The sequence below is a fragment of the Ahaetulla prasina genome, chromosome 8 (genome assembly GCF_028640845.1).
Source record: "Ahaetulla prasina isolate Xishuangbanna chromosome 8, ASM2864084v1, whole genome shotgun sequence".
Classification (NCBI taxonomy): Eukaryota; Metazoa; Chordata; class Lepidosauria; order Squamata; family Colubridae; genus Ahaetulla; species Ahaetulla prasina.
The window spans coordinates 6,204,622-6,227,191 of NC_080546.1; the positions used below are offsets into that span (position 1 = coordinate 6,204,622).

The 22,570-nt window shown below is 43.1% G+C and overlaps 1 protein-coding gene across 1 annotated transcript in view; it reads left to right on the top strand.

Annotated features, from left to right (window-relative positions):
* The first annotated feature begins 342 nt into the window (after positions 1–342).
* The window catches only part of CTNNA2 (catenin alpha 2), a 698,304-nt gene continuing 676,076 nt past the window's right edge, over positions 343–22,570 (top strand). The window contains exon 1 of the mRNA XM_058193039.1: positions 343–449. The gene's annotated coding sequence lies outside the window, so the exon portion shown is untranslated. The remainder of the gene's footprint in view (positions 450–22,570) is intronic.

Genomic DNA, 22,570 nt, shown 5'->3' on the forward strand with positions numbered 1-22,570 from the left:
AGAGAGAGAGAGAGAGAGAGAGAGGCACCTGCGCCGTTCTCATCCCTCCCTCCCCCCTCCCTCCACTCCTCTCCTAACTGCCCGGCTCCCTCACGCGCCGCGGCGCAGGCGCGCCCGTCTTCTTCTTTCTCCTCAGCCAGCGGCCGGTCGAGGGACGTGTGTGTGGTAGTTGCGGGGGGGAGAGGGAGAGAGAGAGAGAGAGAGAGAGAGAGAGATGTTGTAGAAGTGGGCGGGGCCGTCCGTCGGCGGCGTTCGTTGGCTGGCTTGGCGGCGCGCGGCGGGCAGGCAAAGGAGGGAGGGAGGGAGGGAGTGGGGGGGGGGCTGGGCGCGCGCGCGCGCGCGAGGCTGCCCGCCCCCTTCGGTCGTGGCTCCCTCAGCCGGGCGTGAGGCGGCGGCGGCGGTGGTGGCGGCGGCTGTAGCGGCGGCGGCTCTCCCGGTCGCGAGCTGAGGTGAGGCGAGGCCAGGGAAGGGCAGAGCATCCTTCCTCCCTCTTCCTCTTCCTCCTCCTCTTTTCGTGCCGCCTCCCGGCTCCCCAATTCTTTCCCCCACCTCCCGCCACCACCAGCCCTCAGGCTCTTCCGCCCCCGCTCCCCCCTCCGTTACCTTTCTCTCTCTCTCTCTCTCTCTCCCTCTCTAGGCACGCGCCGCTCTTACCTTTCCCTCCCGCCGGGCATCCTCCCTTCCTTTGTGTCCGCCGCCGCCGCGGGTGGGAGATGCGCCCCTCGCCTTGCATGCAATGCCGTGTGTGTGTGTGTGTGTGTGTGTTTGTGCACACGCGTCTTCGGACCCATGTGCGTGTGTTGCACCCCCCCCCCACGCGCACACACACAACACACGCGCAGGCGGAGTGTGCGGGGGGGGGGGGGAGACGGACCCCTCCGGGCGTGCGGGACATACATGCCAGCTTGCCTAAAAAGCGCGCATCCATCCTGGCCATTGGCCTCCAATGCAGGCTCCCTGCCTGGGCTTCCCTTCCCTCTGGAAGGTGCATCCACAGAGCATCCCTCCTCCACACCTCTCTGGGAGGGCACGAAGGGGAAAAAAAAAACGGGCCAAGGGGTGGGGGGGTGGGGGGTGATTTCGTGGCATGCAAGGAAAGGGATGCTAAAGGCAAACCCAGGGGTGAGGTTATCTGCAGCTCTGTGTGCATCTTGGTGCAAAGGAGCAGAAGGGCTTTGTTGTGTATGTGTGTGTATGTATGTGTGTGTGTGTGGAGGGTGGGTGGGGAAGCATCCTCTTTGCCCTTTGTATGGCAGAGGGATGCTTTCTTGCTCCTCCTTCTGTCAGAGGGGGCTTTTTGTTGTGAGTGGTCCAGACATCCTGAGTTGTCTTAAGGCACTCTGTCGGGTTGAAATTGGCTGCCTTGAAATTAACCTCCTGCCTTGCTTCCGGCTGTCTCCAGAAGAGATGAGAGGATGAAAAGGGAGAAAGTGTGGAAAAGAAGCCCATGCAGGCATCCCTCCATTCCATCCCTCCATCCCATCCCTCCATCCCATCCCATCCCCACCATTCCATCCATCCCTCCATCCCATCCCTCCATTCCATCCCACCCTCCATCCCATCCCATCCCATCCCATCCCACCATCCCATCCAACCCTCCGTCCCATCCCTCCATCCCATCCCTCCATCCCATCCATCCCACCCTCCATCCCATCCCATCCCATCCCATCCCATCCCATCCCACCATCCCATCCATCCCTCCGTCCCATCCCTCCATCTGATCCCTCCATTCCATCCCACCCTCCATCCATCCATCCACCCCATATATACATCTACATGTACATATTCGTTTACACACACACAAACACACACATATAAAGGGTTGGAGAGCTACATATATTGCTTGTTCTCTGGCCAATTCCAAGCCACCTGCTTCACCTTTGATTTGGGATTCTTGAGAAACGTTTGTGAGGGTGCCCACATTTGTTTGCAGGGGAAACCTATTGACACTGACCATAAACTAACTGTCTGGCCAAGCCTTTTCTTAAATGAAAAAAACCCGGAAGCGTTAATAGTTTGGCTATTTCTCACTTCTACAAAACCAAAGAAAAAGTTGTGGAACTTTGGGGAATGGAAGCTGATGGATGCTCTGGAAAAGCATCGGAGTTTCACTGTTACCTTTAAAGTTTTTTTTTTCTCCCTACGTTGAGGTATCTGCTTAAGGGTGTTTTCAGAAGGAATTGATTGGATGAAGAAAAAAATTCTAATGTTGCTATGTAACTGCTTCTCTAGGAGGGCAATGTAGGGTTGACTTCATACCAGGGAAGTTATATTGGATGTGGTGATTACTGGTTGGTTTTCAATAAATTTTCAGTAATGTTAATACATTCTCAATTGTGTTAGTAGAAAATAAATTTGTTTTAAAATAGTTGTTGAACTTTTTTTTAAAAAAACTTGTGCTGTGCGATGTTGACATGTTCAAAATACTATAATCATCAGCTCAAGCTTTATATATGATTATTAATGAATATCTCTTAGAAATTAAACTGTTAATTTATTCAAATTTTTGGTACTGTACTTGTATATTCCTAAAGTGTATAGCAGTCAGGCTTGAGAGGGTGGGAGGGGGAGGGCGGGAGGATATTGTATGATTAATGGATTTGTTTTTATCAGTGATCAGTAGTCTGAAGGTTTTTGTTATGGAAGATCCTTCTAGGAATCTATGAAGAAATAAAAATTAAACAACATAGGGAATAAAACAGAACTAATTAGTATAGAGAAATATCAGTGCTTTTTGGGCTTCATTTAGTTATGCTTAATTGAAACAACATATGTAAATTGCCAATAATTTATATAAAAACACTGTATATTAACACCATGTTTATGAAGCATGAATTAGGAACTGTTAAGTCCAAATTGTATGGATTTTAGCTGCAACCTGAAATATATTGATACGTTCATTTGAATAAAACTTTTAGGCATGTGTCTCTACATGTACATTTAATAGGACCTGCTGAGGGTAATATCGATCACATGTCACTGCTTTTTGAGAACTCTACATTGTAGTTCCAATTTTATGATTCTATACAGCTAGTACTTATCTTTTGACTGGTCACTTAGCAATCATTCAAAGTTATGATAAGACCCCAACCAGGGGTCACAAAAGTACCCTCAAAGATACTCACAACCTGGTTCCAAAGTTCCCATGACTGACCCCTTCCTGCAGTCATGGGATTGTATGTTGTCCCCTTGGCAACCATGCTGCATTTATGGCCATTTGCAGCATCCTGTAGTCATGTGATTGCATTTTACAATGTTTTTGCCAAACCGGCATTTACTTCTTGGCAAAAAACACCCCATAGTGAATAGTGTTTTTGCATTATGACCGTAGTGTTTGCTTTACAACTGCTGCATTTGTTTTTATGACTGGTACATTTGCTTAACCACCACCACCACAAAAAAAAGGTCACAAAATTGGGATGGTCACGTGGGTGACCAATTTTACAACTGTAATGCTCAGGCTTAACCCTGTAAGTTGAGGACGACCTGCAGAGGGATGTATTATTGACATGTAATTAACCAAAACTGCCAGTGAGCAAGTTAAGTAATTCACACTGCAGTCATTATCTACCCATTGCCTATGGAAATCAAATACGATTATTTTTAAAATGTATTAATTGTTTAGAATGTGATGTAAGCGTTATTTTTTCTGCACTTACTTACAAGAGCTCTTTATATTATCCTCTTCTATCCCCTCCCACTTCAGTGGCCAACTAGACAGTCATAAAAACATATGCAGAATGTGAGTACAAAGCTTTCTCCTGCTATTGTTGCCTGGCAGCTGGTATTCAGAAAAATCACACCTCATCCTGGAGTTATTAGGCAGTTATTGTGAATGTTAGTAGTAGAAGGACTTATTCCTAAGCAATATAACTGATCCTTAAAAAAAAACAAAAAAAACCCTTACAGAATTGGAAGCTGTCACTTGAATTTTCGGTCATTTAATTTTATTTTGAGGTTTCCATGTTCTAGTTTTAGGAGAGAATAAGAAAAATAAATGCTCCTGTGTTGTGTATCATTTTATATTTTTATACTCCTTTTATAATTTTATACTCCATCGGGTACTAGCCCTCTCCAGTTACTTGCATTTTCTGTTTTGTAATAATAAACGCAACATTGTTCTCTCTTCATAGGAACTTCTCCCACTTTCTGATAACTTTGGGTGACTTTCTGTTTCCCTGCCCGCACCCTTCAATCTTTCCATGGTTTTGTTGAGGCGCAGTGTTGCAAATTCTGTAATCATTCTCCCAAATACTGCTACGGTTGTATCAAGAGATTACTATAAAAGTAGCGAATGTTGTCAGTTTCATTTTCTATTCTTTTTCTCTATTATTCTCCTAATAATTTTATTTTTTAACGGTCAAGAGATCATTAGACTTTCCAGCTGCTTTGATTTATTCCCTGATCAGTCACTCCCAGCTTTTTACGCATTAGGGCCGTCCACTTTTACTTGATCTTAAAAATGTTTGCCCTAATGTGAATCACTTTGCATCCAATTCATTATTGCTCATCTCCTCTGTTTGAAAGGATCCTTTTTTTAACTGCTTGAAATCCTTTTTGTTATCTGCTAATATGGTCAGGTCACCCCTCAACCCAACTGCATATAATTTCTCAGCTAGTTAGAAAGCCATGGTTCCTCACAGCGCATTTGATGAAGGGAACTGATACTCACAAAAACTAATAATGGCCTTTTAATACAATTTGTTGGAAATGGTGTTAGCTAAACTCCTGATTTTTGATACCATAGAGCAGTATGGTATCAAATCTTTTTTTTTCTTTATTTGAATTTATATCCTGCCCTTCTCCGAAGACTCAGGGCGGCTTACATTATGTAAGACAATAGTTTCATCCCTTTGTATATTATATACAAAGTCAACTTGTATTGCCCCCCCAACAATCTGGGTCCTCATTTTACCTACCTTATAAAGGATGGAAGGCTGAGTCAACCTTGGGCCTGCTGGAACTCGAGCCTGCAGTAATTGTAATTGCAGGCAGCTGTGTGTTAATAACAGGCTGCATTAGCCTGCTGAGCCACTTCCCAGCTCTTGGCAATTTTTAAGAAGTGTGAATTTCAACTCCCAGAATTCTCCAGCCAGCATGTTGACTGGAGAATTCTGGGTGTTGAAGTCCACACATCTTTAGGCTGTCAAGATGGAGAAACTCTTTCATAGACTACTGGGGCTGTCTTTCTATAACATTAGTCATTGATGGAAATCCTTGACAATTCCAGTTTTTCTATTGACAGAGTAAGTTATCCATTTATTCTAGAAATGTGTATATCAGCTTAACTTTCCAATAGTAATCCATTATACTTTAGGATAAAATTGGTTTCTATCAAGATTTTAGCAGGCTGAAGAAGTTTCTCTGTTAGCTGCCTAGAGCTTAAATAGACAAACATAAAGAGTAATTTCTGTTCAGATTTTCTGTAATACATATTCCTAAATCCTGAAGATACAAAATGTATCTTTAAACAACTTCTCCTTCTCCTCCTCCTCCTTCCTCTTCCTCTTCCTCTTCTTCCTTTTCCTCCTCGTGTTCATAAACTTTGAAAATGTCTAGCATTGCAGCATCATAATTTCTTGAACAACCTATTGCTTGGAAATTCCACTTACACCTCAGAAGTACAAACATGGTGGATAAAAATTATGATTTTTTTAAAAATATAAAAAATTGGATTTTTAAAATTTAAATGGGATATTTTAATTTAAATCGGATTTTTTTTTATTTTTATCAAATTTATTTTAATGCTTTTGGAGTAAAAATCTATCTAAAGATAGTTTTCTATTTACGATGCATTAATAAATTAGTTTATTCAGCATGAAATGGAACAGTTATGTGGTATGATTAGTCGATGAGTCAACAACAGGTCAGAGGAGGAGCCGCTGCGGGACAGATATGACATTTCCTCTTTAAAAATTATGATTTAAATCAAGCCTTTTTACTAGTGATTTAAATCATGATTTAAATCAACTTGATTTAAATCAAATCCACCTTGAGCATAAAACACTGGTTTCTTTTCTCGGTTTTGCAGAATATTTAATGTTGGTGGGTAAACAGAAGTGGAAATGAAAAAGGGTGCACTGGTTGAGAATCAGTTGATGTTGGAATATAACACTAAAAATGTAAGCGCCCAATGTATACTGACTAACCTTGTGGTAACTGTAATTAGTTGTTCAAACAATTTTAACAGCATGACATAACAAAATACCAAAATATGAAAATATTTGTGGCTCAGGATTGAACTGTGTGTATCTTGGTGCTCTCTGAGCTTAGTATAACAAAATATTCAGAGTCTTTGATGACTATACTGTACTCAGCTACTAAGCACTAATAAGTATTAGAACTGTAATTGCTGTTCTCAATTAGCATAAATTTATCTAAACTTTATGGAAGTTGGTTTTGTTTTTATTCATTTCTATAAATTGGTGATAGGACTGATAAATTTTCTAAAAATAATCTCCTTTTAGAATAGCTGCTCCCTCTGGTTCACACAAATGCTCCTTGTTGAGACATCTTTTACTATCTCCCCAAGTATCTTCTCCCTTTGTTGTTGTTGTTGTTGTTGTTAGCTGTTAACTAAGTGGTCATTCCCATCTCCCAGAGAAGAACAACATGATCAATAAAAGAGAATAGCTGAATGTAAATTGAGAGCAATTTACACATTTCTTACTAGCACTGATGATGTTATCTAGTTGGGTCATGAAATGACTGCAAGAAAATAACAACTAAGGTCAGAGAGCACCAAGAACCCTTCAGAACAACATATTTGCTATGGCTGAAGGCATAATCAGATTACATCAATGAACTATAATCATGAACTATCTTGATTTTTGTTTTCCATTGCATTCCATTCTCTTTTTTAAATTACATCTTGATACAAGCAGGTAGGAATTGGTATAGTGATGGTGTCTACTCCTGTGTAATGTATTTGCTGTGCAAGCTATACTGATTATTAATAAGCTTCCAAGGACAGTTCAATGTGTTGATTGTGATCTATAAAGCCCTTCATGGTATAGGGGTGGCTTACTCCAGGTGGGATAGAGGTGATAATTCCTTCTTCGTTGCACCACCTGGAATAGTATGGCTGTGGAAATTTGAGTTGACCTGACTTTGCCATTCTTTGAATGGATCTTGAAGAGCTGATGTTTCCTCCCCCATCTCCATGTGCTGGGTTAGGGGATTGTATAACCTTTGGGGGAGTTTTATTAATTCTTGGTACATTAATCTCTGAGTTATCCCTTCCTTTTGTTTGCCTTAAATTGGATTGCTTTTATCTTTATACCTCCCAGAGTCGCTATGAGTTGGCTGGCCTGTAAATTTGATTTATAAATAAATGCATATAAACTGTCTATTTTTGATGATTATATAGCAATAGCACTTAGACTTATATACCTCTTTACAGTGCTTTACAGCCCTCTCTAAGCGGTTTACAGAGTTAGCATATTGCCGCCCCCCCCCCCCGACAATCTGGGTCCTCATTTTACGCACCTTGGAAGGATGGCAGGCTGAGTCAACCTTGAGCCTGGTGAGATTCGAACTGCCAAATTGCAGGCAGTCGGCAGCCAGCAGAAGTAGCCTGCAGTACTGCACTCTAACTACTGCGCCACCGTGTCTCATAACATAGGCTTCTTGAAGCTTTTCAAACTGTACAATAAATACATGTGAATATATAAAAGATAAAGTATAAAAGAAATATAACCAGTTTCTTTGGCCTTTCTCTGATGTAATATTGTTCTATAATTTTTATTTCAGTTGCTGTGACTTTGTATTCTCTTTTAATTCTGACGACCAGAACTAATTACTGTATGTGCGCTTTTAGGAAAATTCTGAATTAGAAGATATGGGGAAGAAATCTTCTTTGAAATAGCCTAACCTGAATAATGATATATCTGAATAATCTTTTCTTTATTACTAATGAATTGTATCAGAATAGAATAGAATAACAGAGTTGGAAGGGACCATGGAGATCTTCTAGTCTACCCCCTGCTTAGGCAGGAAACCCTACACCACTTCAGACAAATGGTTATCCAACCTCTTCTTAACAATTTCCAGTGTTGGAGCATCCACAACTTCTTGAGGCAAGTTGTTCAACTGATTAATTGTTCTAACTGTCAGGAAATTTCTCCTTAGTTCTCAGTTGCTTCTCTCCTAGATTAGTTTCCACCCATTGCTTCTTGTCCTGCTTTCAGGTGCTTTGGAGAATAGCTGGACTCCCTCTTCTTTGGGGCAGCCCCTGAGATATTGTTATCATGTCTCCCCTAGTCCTTCTTTTCATCAAATTAGACATACCCAATTCCTGCAACCGTTCTTCATATGTTTTAGCCTCCAGTCCCCTAATCATCTTTGTTGCTCTTCTCTGCACTCTTTCTAGAGTCTCCACAACTTTTTTACATTGTGGCGACCAAAACTGAATGCAGTATTCCAAGTGTGGCCTTACCAAGGCCTTATAAAGTGGTATTAACACTTCATGTGATCTTGATTCTATCTTCTGTTAATGCAGCCTAGAACTGTGTTGGCTTTTTTAGCAGCTGCTGCACACGGCTGTCTCATATTTAGGTGATCGTCCACTAGGACTCTAACATCCGTCTCACAGTTATTACTATTGAGCAAGGTACCACATATACTCTACCTGTGCATTTTGTTTTTCTTGCCTAAATTATAACCTTGCTTTTTTCACCATTGAATTTCATTTTGTTAGATAGCGCCCAATGTTCAAGTCTGTCAAGATCCTTCTGTATCCTGAGCCTATCTTCAGGAGTGTTGGCTATTCCCGCCAGTTTGGTGTCATCTGCAACTATGATGATTTCCCCATCTATCCCCTCGTCCAAGTCATTGACGAAGATGTTAAAAGAGTACTGGGCCTAAAACAGAGCCTTGGGGTACTCCACTGCATACTGCATATCAATTGATTATTAATAAGGAATGTTTATGAAATTTTCTGGAAGAGCTTAAAAACCTGGCTCTGCCGTTTGGCCTGGGGCCTTGAGAGAGGCCTGTTACATTGGCGGTGACTGACGCGGTACAGAAGGTTCTCAACCGCAGGCTGCCCACCATATTGGTTTTTAACTTTTAACTTCTCTCTTCAATTTTTCTAATTTTAATTCCCCCCCCCAGCACTTTTTACTTCTTTTTGCATTGTAAGCTGCCCAGAGTTGCTCTGTCAGTGAGATGGGCAACATGGACATTTAATAAATAAATATTTTTTTGTTCCGGGAAAAAATAAATAGACCACTGCTCTGTATCCAGGAAAACAATGGATGATAAATGTACTGAAATTGACTAAAATGCAATTACAGGTAATCCTCGACTTAAAACAGTTCATTTAGTGACAGTTCAAAGTTATAACAGCACTGAAAAATGTGACCGTTTTTCGCAGTTACGACCCTTGGTAGCATCCCCATGATCATGTGGTCAAAATTCAGATTGCTGGCAACCAGTTCATATTTATGACCGTTGCTATGTCCAAAGTTCATGTGATCCCCTTTTGTGACCAACAAGCAAAGCCAATAGGAAAGCCAGATTCATTTAATAACCGGGCTACTAATTGAACAACTGCAGTGATGCACCTAACAAGTGTGGCAAGAAAAGTCATAAAATGGGGCAAAACTCATTTAACAGAGGTCTCACTTAACAGAAATGTTGGGCTCAATTGTGGCTGTAAGTCGAGGACTACCTTATTGCTGTGAGCTAGAATCTACAAACGTGTTACAACTCTGACATCTGTAACTTTAACTGGGTGAAACAGTGCACCATAGAGCAAACATTTTCAACCAAAGTAGCTCAAATGTGCTAAGCTACAGAATGCTGGAACTCATTACTTCCGTATGAATGAAATTCTGGAAAGTTCCATGTCATTCCAGTGCCGCCATGCCGTTGCTGTTCAACCTGCTGCCTCGCTGACGCAGTCAAGGGGTTCTCATTTACCACATGCCCTGACACCTTCCCACAATTATTTGCTTATTTATTTATAACATCTATTTGCCGCCCATCTCATGTCCAATGACAGGGCAGCTCACAACATGAAAAACGTCCATTATAAAACACAACAGATAAAAAACCCCATGAACCATCATAGAGACAAGATGGCAGAGAAGGGGGTGGGGCACATGGGGTGCTGTTGGAGGAGATGGCATTGAACTTAATTAGTTCACCACCTTCAGTATGAAGCTAACCCATTGGGTGCCCAAGCCATCTGACAGAGCCACATTGTTCTGTCCCCCTTCGCCTCCGTCCAAGTGATGGCTTAATTAGCCGGCACTATCAGCTCTGGCAGCAAAATAGCGAGCGTATGCCAAGTGTCTTTGTTATCTCCCTCGACGCCGATGAGTCACCCAGGAACAAAAAGTACTTCAGCTCTTAGTTAAGCAGTTAATTTGCCTGCTACGAAGAGGCACAGCAGCTCTTGCTGCCTTTAGAATAGAATAGAATAGAATAGAATAGAATAGAATAGAATAGAATAGAATAGAATAGAATAGAATAGAATTTTTTATTGGCCAAGTGTGATTGGACACACAAGGAATTTGTCTTGGTGCATATGCTCTCAGCGTACATAAAAGAAAAGATACGTTCATCAAGGTACAACATTTACAACACAATTGATGGTCAATATATCAATATAAATCATAAGGATTGCCAGCAACAAGTTATAGTCATACAGTCATAAATGGAAAGAGATTGATGATGGTAACTATGAGAAGATTAACAGTAGTGCAGATTCAGTAAACAGTCTGACAGTGTTGATGGAATTATTTGTTTAGCAGAGTGATGGCCTTCGGGAAAAAACTGTTCTTGTGTCTAGTTGTTCTGGTGTGCAGTGCTCTATAGCGTCGTTTTGAAGGTAGTAGTTGAAACAGTTTATGTCCAGGATGCGAGGGGCCTGCCCCACCCCTGCTTCTGTTGTTCCCGCCTCTCCTGCCTACGAAACCTAGGGTCCAGCCAGGCCTGATTGCCATCAGCTGGGTCTGGAGGCGTGGCCTGGGGGGAAAGAGTCAGGGGATGGAGGCCTCATTATCTCTTCCACCTGGCCTGCTTCTGGCTCCTGGAGCTGAGCCAGGGAAGCCGGTGCTCCCCAGGTAAGTCCTGACGGCCCTTCCCCCTCACTTTCCAAGTCACTTTCTGGCAGGAGGCCCTGCTCAAGGGGCGGAGACACAACACAAGTCTTCAGGCTATTCAGTGTGGAAACCTGGAAAACTTGCAGGCAGAAAGTCAACAGAGACCCTGTGGGGACCACAGCAGACAGGATGACCCAATGAGTCATGGACTAGTAGAGTGGTGGCGAACCTTTTGCTCACCGTGTGCTGAACAGGTACATGCTTCGTGCACGTGCGTGCCATCCACGCTAACGCACGGCTCCTCCCCCATGCGCTGCATGCGCAACCACACCATCTGCACATGTGCACAGCTTTGGCACATGCGCCCCACTGTGCGCTGCACGTGCAGTCACACCATCTGCACATGCACAGGATTTTTGTGCATGCAATGCATGCGCATGAATGCCGTTTGCGCACGCTGCACACCAGTACTCTCGCGTGCATGCACAAATGCGCATGAATGCTCAGGAGAGCTCCGAAGACCAGCTGGCTTCCCTGAATTGCGCGCATGCGCTCCGGAGGTCCGAACACCAGCTGAGGTGCGTGCACATGTGCAGCTGCAGGTGAGTTGGGCGACAGCTTACGTGCCCGGAAAAATGGCTCTGTGTTCCACTCCCGGCACGTGTGCCATAGGTTCGCCATCACGGGACTAGTATTTATTAAAAGTAGAAATTAGCCTTTGTACCGCTGGTTTTTCTAATATGTTCTTCAACTTCCCAGTCTGCTTATAGCCCTGGAATTCTGTGGACTCTCCTGTCCAGTTATTACCAACCTACCTCTGCTTAGCTGTATAACATGGCATGGCGGCCACGTGCTACCACCTGCTGAGACTGTCTGTGTTATATTGCAGGTCAGTTATTTGTAATGCATGGATTGAATAACAGTCTACAGCTTCTGCCAAGCACCCAGTGAGTCAAATGTCATTCCAATTGGGCTTGTATTATTTCAAAGAATATTTGAAAATTGTTTTGATATTTCTTGATGCCCTTCTTAAATGTTGGATGGGAATCTCTTGGAGCAGAGGTAATAAATTCCCATATGAATGCATATGGTTTCCCCCACCCCCCCAAAAAAACCCTCAAACTGGGAATTGATTTATTTTTCAGAAGTTCGTTTTGACTTTCCTTCTTCACAGAAAAAAACAACAACACCTTATATCTCTCCAGTGATTCAGAGTGGTTCACTGGCTAATATTGTGCAGTGTAAGGGAATTTAATGGCTATTAGTATAAATATGCTTTTACAAGTAGTTCTGGAACCTCTTCAGAATTGATATCAAAATGCTTTGTGTCTAAAAGCCAACTGCTTTTGCCTTGAAGGAAATGTTTTCTAATATACTTGTAAGGATTAGAGGTTGTAAAATATTTGCGATTCAGTCTGAGGTCCTTGAACAGCAATTACAACTAGTAACATATTGCGGTTAGAGTGTTGGGCTATGAATGGGGAATATCTGAATTCAGATCTCCAGCCATGATATTTTAATTTCTCATGAGAGTAACATAATGAATGGAGTGTTAAAAATTGGTTGGGGAGAGAGCATATACATAAGATAACTACTTCAGAGTGATAAAAAACAGTGTAGCTACCCGGATTAATCCTTATTATGCACGGAGGGAATGGCTTCTTAAGTGTGTAGGATTGTGCTGTCAGTCAGACATGTTTGTTACAGAAACTTTACTTCAGTGGTGGTATTCAGCCGGTTCTATCCGGTTCGGTTGAATCGGTAGCGGCGGCCGCGAGAGGCTCTGGCCACCCGCTCGGACATCATCACGTCCCGTTTTTGATGCTCCGCGCATGCGCCCGCTCACATTTGCAAACCGGTAGCAAAGGTACCACCCCTGCTTTCTTTGTAGTAAAGCTATAGCCTAGCTGCCGTTCTGCTAGTGTCCGTAGAATGCTTTATGTAACAATGCGAAGTGAATTTAGACAAGGAGCGAAAGCAAAGAGTAAGATAGTAGAGGTGGTTTTACCTTTGTTGTCTTTAAAATAAACCCTTCCACTGGCTCTACCAAGAGATAAAATATTCACGAACAACCTTAGAACCGGTATTACATCTGCTTTTGCAAACTCCTTCTGGTTTTCTGATATGGGATTAAGGAGCATGGTGCTGCTTTATGTTGAACTCTTAGGTGGCTAATATTGTTCTTCTCCTTGTACTTTTTAGAATAACAAATGTACCTTCTGAGATAATATTTCTGAAACCTTAAGGGACCTTGAATTTTTATGGGGGAGGCAGTGGCACTGTGTTTTTTGTTTTTGTTTAAACCTCTTCTCTTTTGTGTTTGTAAAGAAACCACTGAATATATCATGATGAAATTGCTTAATCTGGAGTGGGCAGAGAAATACATACATTTATATAAGAACTGTCCATTTGTAAGAACTAGTCAATTATTCATTACTTTTAAAAAGCTGATATATATCCCGATATTTCAAACATCATAGCTGAGAAATATTTTGAAAGAGGTGTATTAGAAAATGTTGCTTTTATTTCATATTATTGTTTTAAGTAAATTCAAATGTTTGAAAGAGCAGCAATGTATTAAAGAAATGGGCTCTGTCTGTGGTGTTTTTTTTTTTTATTTGCATTTATATCCCGCCCTTCTCCGAAGACTCAGGGCGGCTTACGCTATGTCAAGCAATAGTCTTCATCCAATTGTATATTATATACAAAGTCAACTTATTGCCCCCAACAATCTGGGTCCTCATTTTACCTACCTTATAAAGGATGGAAGGCTGAGTCAACCTTGGGCCTGGTGGGACTTGAACCTGCAGTAATTGCAAGCAGCTGTATTAATAACAGACAGACTTAATCTGCTGAGCTACCAGAGGCCCTGTTTTTCAGTCTCACTATCTATTATACAGTTTTACCTGATTTTTGCACATCAAAGCAGTTTGTGCCCCCACCCTCCGGAAAAATAATAAAATCATGAACAGCAAAACTAAGTACCGGTAACTGTCTATTATTTATTTATTTATTTTATTAGATTTTTATACCGCCCTTCTCCCGAAGGACTCAGGGCGGTGTACAGACAAATATTAAAAAACCCGCAATATACACATTAAAAACAAAACTAAAACAAGCATATTACAAATGGCCGAAATTTAAAACAATTTAAGATCATAAAATTATAAATAGCCCCAATTAAAAATTTAATAAAACTTTTAAGACTTTTAAGCCAGTCCCGCTTGAATAAATAGGTGCGTTTTCATCTCACGGCGAAAAGTCCGAAGATCAGGCACTTAACGTAAACCAGGGGGAAGTTCGTTCCAAAGCGTGGGAGCTCCAACAGAGAAGGCCCTACCCCTGGGGGCCACCAGCCGACATTGTTTGGCGGACGGCACCCTGAGAAGGCCCTCTCTGTGTGAGCGTACGGGTCGGTGGGAGACATCAGGTAACAGCAGGCGGTCCTGTAAATACCCTACAGCCCCCCACACCATCAGGCCTTGAACACAACTGGCATGCTTTAAGGTGGCCCCAATTACAGCCTATTGCAGTAGTCCAGGTATGTCAAACTCAAGACTCGGGGACCAGGTACAGGTGCTTAGATCTGGGCTTTGGGGATGCCCTGAAAACAGTAAAGAACCAGGCCGTGCTGCCTCTGCCAAGAAAAAAACAGCTCCGGAGTGCCACAGGCGGCCCTCCCGAGCTCCCTTTTTGCTGGCAGACAGTTGCAGGAGTCCGTCACAGCCAAAAACAGAGCTTGGGAGCCTGTTTTCATTGGCAGAGCGCTCGGGCCACCACAGGTGCCCCCAATACAGGTGATGTCGAGCTGGCCATGCCATCCCTGCCCCCTTGAGGTCAAACACAACCCTGATGCGGCCCCCAATGAAATCGAGGTTGACACCCCTGCAGTAGTCAAAGCATGAACTGACAAGGATGATGAATATCAGCAAATAGCCCGAGCCTGTAAAGATGAAGTGAGGAAAGCTAAGGCTCACAATGAACAAAGGCTAGCGACAAAAGTAAAAAATAACAAAAAAAGCTTCTTCCAACATGTTAAAAACAAGAAAAAAGTCAAGGAAACAATTGGCCCATTGCTGGGAGAAAGTGGCAAGAAGATGACAAGCAACAGGGAGAAAGCAGATCTACTTAACTCATTTTTTGCATCTGTCTTTACACAAAAGGAAAAAACAATCCAACCTATCAAAAACAGCACTACAAAAAACAGATTAGAAACACAAGTTAAAATAGGGAAGAAAATGGTAAGTGAACACCTGTCTACCCTAGACGAGTTCAAATCACCAGGACCGGATGGATTACACCCCAAGGTTCTGAAGGAACTGGCAGACGTGATCTCAGAACCACTGAACTATATCTTTCAAAGATCCTGGAGCACAGGGAGCTGCCAGAGGACTGGAAAAGAGCTGATGTAGTTCCCATCTTCAAAAAGGAAAAACAGATCCAGGAAACTACAGACCTATCAGTCTGACCTCAATACCGGGAAGATTCTGGAAAAGATAATCAAGCAACGAATCACCGAACACCTAGAAGCAAACAAAGTAATAACCAAAAGCCAACATGGGTTTGTCAAAACAGATCATGCCAGACTAATCTTATCGCATTCTTTGACAAAATGACAAAATTAGTAGACCAGAGGAATGCTGTCGATATAATTTACTTGGACTTCAGTAAAGCATTTGATAAAGTAGACCATAACCTACTACTAGATAAAGTAGAAAAATGTGGGTTAGACAGCACCACCACCAGATGGATTCGTAACTGGCTGACCAACCGCACTCAACGTGTAGTCCTCAACGGAACTACATCCACATGGAGGGAAGTATGCAGTGGAGTACCCCAAGGCTCTGTTTTAGGCCCAGTACTCTTCAACATCTTCATCAATGACTTGGACGAGGGGATAGATGGGGAACTCATCAAATTTGCAGATGACACCAAGCTGGCAGGAATAGCCAACACTCCAGAAGATAGGCTCAAGTTACAGAAAGATCTTGACAGACTTGAACACTGGGCGCTATCTAACAAAATGAAATTCAACAGTGAAAAAAGTAAGGTTCTACATTTAGGTCAAAAAAACAAAATGCACCAGTACCGTATATGTGGTACCTTGCTCAATAGTAGTACCTGTGAGAGTAGTACCTCTTGGAGTCCTAGTGGATAACCATTTAGATATGAGCCAGCAGTGTGCAGCAGCTGTTAAAAAAGCCAACACAGTTCTGGGCTGCATAAACAGAGGGATAGAATCAAGATCACGTGAAGTGTTAGTACCACTTTATAATGCCTTGGTAAGGCCACACTTGGAATATTGCATCCAGTTTTGGTCGCCACGATGTAAAAAAGATGTTGAGACTCTAGAAAGAGTGCAGAGAAGAGCAACAAAGATGATTAGGGGACTGGAGGATAAAACATATGAAGAACGGTTGCAGGAACTGGGTATGTCTAGTTTAACAAAAAGAAGGACTAGGGGAGACATGATAGCTGTGTTCCAATATCTTAGGGGCTGCCACAAAGAAGAGGGAGTCAGGCTGTTCACCAAAGCACCTGAGGGTAGAACAAGAAGCAATGGGTGGAAACTGGTCAAAGAAAGAAGCAACTTAGAACTAAGGAGAAATTTCCTGACAGTTAGAATAATTAATAAGTGGAACGACTTGCCTTCAGAAGTTGTGAATGCTCCAACACTGGAAATTTTTAAGAAAATGTTGGATAACCATCTGACTGAGATGGTATAGGGTTTCCTGCCTGGGCAGGGGGTTGGACTAGAAGGCCTCCAAGGTCCCTTCCAACTCTGATGTTATGTTATGTTATATGTTATGAAGTGATGCACAGTTTAAAGCCAATCCATGTTGTTGGTTGCTCTGTCCTCAAAGCTAACTCTCATTGTAACTGACCGTTTATTTTCTGGTGATGATGCTATATTATGGCATCCATAAATGGAAGTAGTGCAACATGCTTGAGAAATTGAAGTTGTTTTACTAAGTTAGGCTGGGCTTTGTGCAGTGGTGGGATTCAAGTAATTTAACAACCGGTTCCCTGCCCTAATGATTTCTTCCAACAACCAGTTTGCCAAACTGCTCAGAGAGTTAACAACCAGTTGTCCCTAAGTGGTGCGAACTGGCTGAATCCCACCACTGGCTTTATGTAAGCTATGCATTAGTCTCTCTCTATGGCAAGTAGAGTCTGAACGAAGAAGATTTGAGACTGTTCTTTTGGAGATCTTGAATTTGGACATAAGGCAGGATTAAGAACAATGTTGATAAATACATCGTTTTATGGTGTGCATTATACGGGTTGATGAATCTCTCACTTCATAGAGTGCTTGACTCCATGAATAATTTGAGTGGAAATGTACAAATAAACCAATTATTATCTCCTCTAAGTTGTAGCCTCCTTTACGCATCTCTGGGTAGAAACCTATTCAATTCAATAAAGTTTATTTTGAATAGGATTTCATGGGATACTTTTGATGCAGAGGATTAAGTCTGCAAATCTTCATATATTCCTCATTCCTAAGTCATTACTGTGTTCTTCATGCTGGACCACTGGTCAACCATTTAACAAATTTCCATAAAATATAATTATTTAGTTTCTCATCTACTATACTTTTTTAAATAAAGATAATCAGCTTAGATTGGTATTACAGTTTCTCTAAGATTTTGGTAGGCAACTGTATATAATAAATATCAAGCATGACTATAATTCAGTCTGTTGGGGAAGACTGGAAATTGCTTGTAGTTTTTCCTTCTTTAAATAATTTCTCTGATAAAGACATTTAGCTCAGTGGCTTATTGACTAGGAATGATTTTATTTATTTTATGCACACTTTGATATAATAATAGACACAGGTTTTAAAATCAGCATAAATAATTATCATTATCTTCATTAAACATTTTGACATTTAAGTTACACAAACTGTTGATGTTATGCTTTCTTATTTTAAAGATGGGAAATTAAAATTGAAGTGTTGAAGCTTAAGCCTCCTGCATCTTTATCAAGTTTTTTTTTCTGATAACTTCAGTCTTAACATTTTCCCAAAAGTGTCTACTGGCATTTTAACCTTATTATCTCAAGATGCTGAGGGACCTTGGGGCTACTCTGAAATATTATGGTTGTAAGAATAGCTAGTTAATAGCAGATTAGAGTCTGGATGTCACAGATGCAAAATCAAGACTTCGTTGATGTCCTACAAATTTTATTCTGCACATATTTTATGTCCCTGAGTCTAAAGCACAATGCAATTGAAATAAATAAAGCCTTCCAGAAATCGAGCTCGATACCTGGGGAACCATATTATGTGTATATTCGTATTGTTTTCTTGGCCACAATGCAGACATAGTTTCTTTGTTAATTTGTCACTCTAATTTAACCCCATTGGGGATTTCCTAGGGCCTCTTGAGGCAAATTCTAATTAGGTCTGCAAATATCTCTACGGTGGCCATAGACCAGCATAAGAAGAGTAGAATACAGAAAATATTTTTTTATATTTTATATTTTTTAGCTTTTAAAAATATTACTTGTATTCTACTCTTCTTATGCTGGTCTATCACCATAATAAACATATTTGCAATTAGGTCTGACTTGTTTAGCTTTTTAAGATCAGCCAAGAGCACCTGTACTCCCATTGGTCTCTAAGGTGAAAATGAAATAGTTACAGGTAGTTTACAGGTTGTCCTCGACTTAGGACCACAATTGAGCGCAACATTTCTGTTGCTATGCAAGACAGTTGTTAAGTGAATTTTGCCCCGTTTTACGACCTTTCTTGCCAGATTTGTTAAGTGAATCACTATAATGGTTCAGTTATTAAACGAATCTGGCTTTCCCATTGACTTTGCTTGTCAGAAGGTCGCAAAAGGGGATCACATGACCCTGGGATGCTGCAACTGTCATCTATTCAAGCTTCTGAATTTTGATCACATGTCCATAGGGATGCTGCAGTGGTCGTAAGCGTGAAAATGATCATACATCTTCTTTTTCAGTGCCATTGTAACTCTGAACGGTCACTAAACGAATGGATATAAGTCGAGGACTACCTGTAGATGAGGCCCACAAACGTTTAATCCTTCCTGTTTATTTCCCCCCCTCTCCCCTTCTATTTATAAATCGGAAGAATATTCTGAAGTCTGATATTTCCTAAGGAATACTGACTGGGAATTGTGGAGATGCAATCTCAGCTTATCTCTTGTGTCTGATATGGAAAGCTGATGCAACAGCACTGCATACTTCACTGTATTTGTGCCTTTTCCATGAGGCATCATTGGTTAAGCTCAAAATACTCAGCCAGTTGCTAAATGATGTTGGATTGCATTGTATCACCTAGAACAGAGGTGGGGAACGATGGCCCTTTCAGGACCTGTGGACTTCAACTCTGATGGACCCTGAGAGGTTCCGGACGGAGCTTGGGCCATTCCCTGAGGATCTGGCCCACGGCACGAATGAGGAACTAGTTGCGGCCTGGGAGCGGGCCGCGGCTGGGGCCTTGGACCGTGTCGTGCCTTTGCGACCTCTGACCCGGCGCAGATCTCGTTTGGCCCCTTGGTTCTCCGAGGGGCTGAGGGAGATGAAACGCCAGAGAAGACGTCTAGAGAGCACCTGGAGGTCCAGCTGTTCTGAAGCTGATCGGACACTAGTTAGGTCCTATTCTAGGACCTACCTAGTGGCAATGAGGGAGGCGAGGCGCTCATATGCCTCCACCCTCATTGCGTCGGCAGATAACCGCCCGGCCGCCCGGCCGCCCTGTTTCGGGTGACCCGCTCCCTCCTTCATCAGGAGGTGCGGGATGACCCGTTGCAGGGACGTGCTGGGGAGTTTAGTGGTTATCTATACGATAAAATCGCTCAGCTCCGGGATGGTCTGGACCGAAATTGGGATGATCCAAGCGAGGGAGAGGAGACACGTCTTGTTGAGTCCATTTGGGATGAGTTTGACCCTGTGGCTCCCGAGGACGTGGACAGGTTGTTGGGGAGACTTCACGCCACTACATGTTTACTGGACCCGTGTCCTTCCTGGCTGGTACTGGCCACTCAGGAGGTGACACGAGGCTGGCTCCAGGAGATTATCAACGCTTCTTTGTTGGAAGGGGTTTTCCCTGCCGCCTTGAAAGAGGCTGTGGTGAGTGGCCCTCCTCAAGAAGCCTTCCCTGGACCCAGCTATTTTGGGTAATTATCGTCCAGTCTCCAACCTTCGCTTTGTTGCGGAGGTTGTAGAGAGGGCTGTGGCGCGGCAGCTACCCCAATACCTCGATGAAGCCGTCTTTCTAGACCCGTTCCAGTCCGCCTTCTGTCCCCGGTACAGCACGGAGACAGCTTTGGTCGCATTGGTGGATGATCTCTGGAGGGCCAGGGACAGGGGTTATTCCTCTGCCCTGGTCCTATTAGACCTCTCAGCGGCTTTTGATACCATCGACCATGGTATCCTGCTGCGCCGGTTGGGGGGATTGGAAGTGGGAGGCACCGTATATCGGTGGTTCTCCTCCTATCTCTCTGACCGGTCGCAGATGGTGTTGACAGGGGGGCAGAGGTCGGCCCCAAGGCGCCTCACTTGTGGGGTGCCGCAGCGGTCGATTCTCTCGCCCTTCTGTTCAACATCTATATGAAGTCGTTGGGTGAGATCATCAGTGGCTTTGGGGTGAGATACCAGCTGTACGCTGATGACACCCAGCTGTACTTCTCCACCCCAGGCCACCCCAATGAAGCTGTTGAAGTGCTGTCCCGGTGTGTGGAAGCCGTACGGGTCTGGATGGGGAGAAACAGGCTCAAGCTTAATCCCTCCAAGACGGAGTGGCTGTGGATGCCGGCACCCCGATTCAGTCAGCTGCAGCCGCGGCTGACTGTTGGAGGCGAGTTATTGGCCCCAAAGGATAGGGTGCGCAATTTAGGTGTCCTTCTGGATGAACGGCTGTCGTTTGAAGATCATTTGACGGCCGTCTCCAGGGGGGCCTTCCACCAGGTTCGCCTGGTTCGGCAGTTGCGCCCCTTCCTTGATCGGGATGCCTTGTGCACGGTCACTCATGCGCTCGTTACCTCTCGCTTGGATTATTGTAATGCTCTCTACATGGGGCTCCCCTTGAAGTGCACTCGGAGGCTTCAGTTAGTCCAGAATGCAGCTGCGCGGGTGATAGAAGGAGCTCCGCGTAGCTCCCATATAACACCGCTCCTGCGCAGACTGCACTGGCTACCTGTGGCCTTTCGAGTGCACTTTAAGGTGTTGGTTACTACCTTTAAAGCGCTCCATGGCTTAGGGCCTGGGTACTTACGGGACCGCCTGCTGTTACCACATGCCTCCCACCGACCCATACGCTCTCACAGAGAGGGACTTCTCAGGGTGCCGTCCGCCAAGCAATGTCGGCTGGCGGCCCCCAGGGGAAGGTCCTTCTCTGTGGGGGCTCCCACCCTCTGGAACGAACTTCCCCCGGGTTTACGCTAAATACCTGACCTTTGGACATTCCGTCGCGAACTGAAGACACATCTTTTTATTCGCGCGGGGCTGGCTTAAATTGATTTTAACAAATTTTTAAATTCTTAGAAATTAATTTTAAATGGGGTTTTTTAGCTTATTATATATTTTACTTCTCAGGCCAATTTTAAAATAAGTTTTTTAACTGCATTTTAAATTTGTATATTGTACCCTCTGTTTTATTCTTGCCTGTACACCGCCCTGAGTCCTTCGGGAGAAGGGCGGTATAGAAATCAAATAAATAAATAAATAAATAATAAATAAACTCCCAGAATTCCTGAGCCCCTTTTCTCGCTCCCAGAATTATGGCCCTTTCAGGACCTGTGGACTTCAACTCCCAGAATTCCTGAGCCAGTCATGCCAGTCAATTCCTGAGCTAGGAGTAGGTGTTGCTTTGGTTGACAAAGCATTTTGCCCTGCACTATGAAAACGGGTGTTGTGTAATGTGTGTAAGGTTTTGTACAGATGTGTTCCTTACTGGAAAAATGCTGGCCTTTGTTTTTTTAAGAGGAAATTATTTTGACGACTTTAAGCATCGTATGAAGAATGAGTTCACGGCCCTAAGATAGTTGCTATAAATATGAGATGGTTGCAACCCTCTAGCAGCTATTTATTCTTAGTTGCTATTAAGAGAGTAAATATACTCCCAAATCGAAAAGAATAAAAGGCTGTGCGGTCAGGAGAAAGGTTTTACCGTGTCAACATTATCTCACCTTACTCTTAAATGTTGCTGGCAGCAGTCTCCTTCCAGGAGAGAAGTATCCATTACTGCTTGTGACAGGAAGGGATTATTTAACAGAAGGATGTTCCTTAGAAATATGATGAGATTGACTGGGTTAAAAAAAAAAAAGGAGAAGAAGAAGAAGGCAGTGCAAGCAATTTACGAACAGTTGCCAAGAAAGACACTTGCATGATGTCATTGAGAGATAAATGCGACAAAGTACTTTTAGCCTGATAATGGGTGTTGTAGAGCTGCTGAAACAAATGTGCTTTAAAGATGCTTGTAAGTTTCTCCCATTTATGTGGAAGCTAAAACATTTGCTGAGTAGGGTCCTTGACCCAGTGGCCCACAA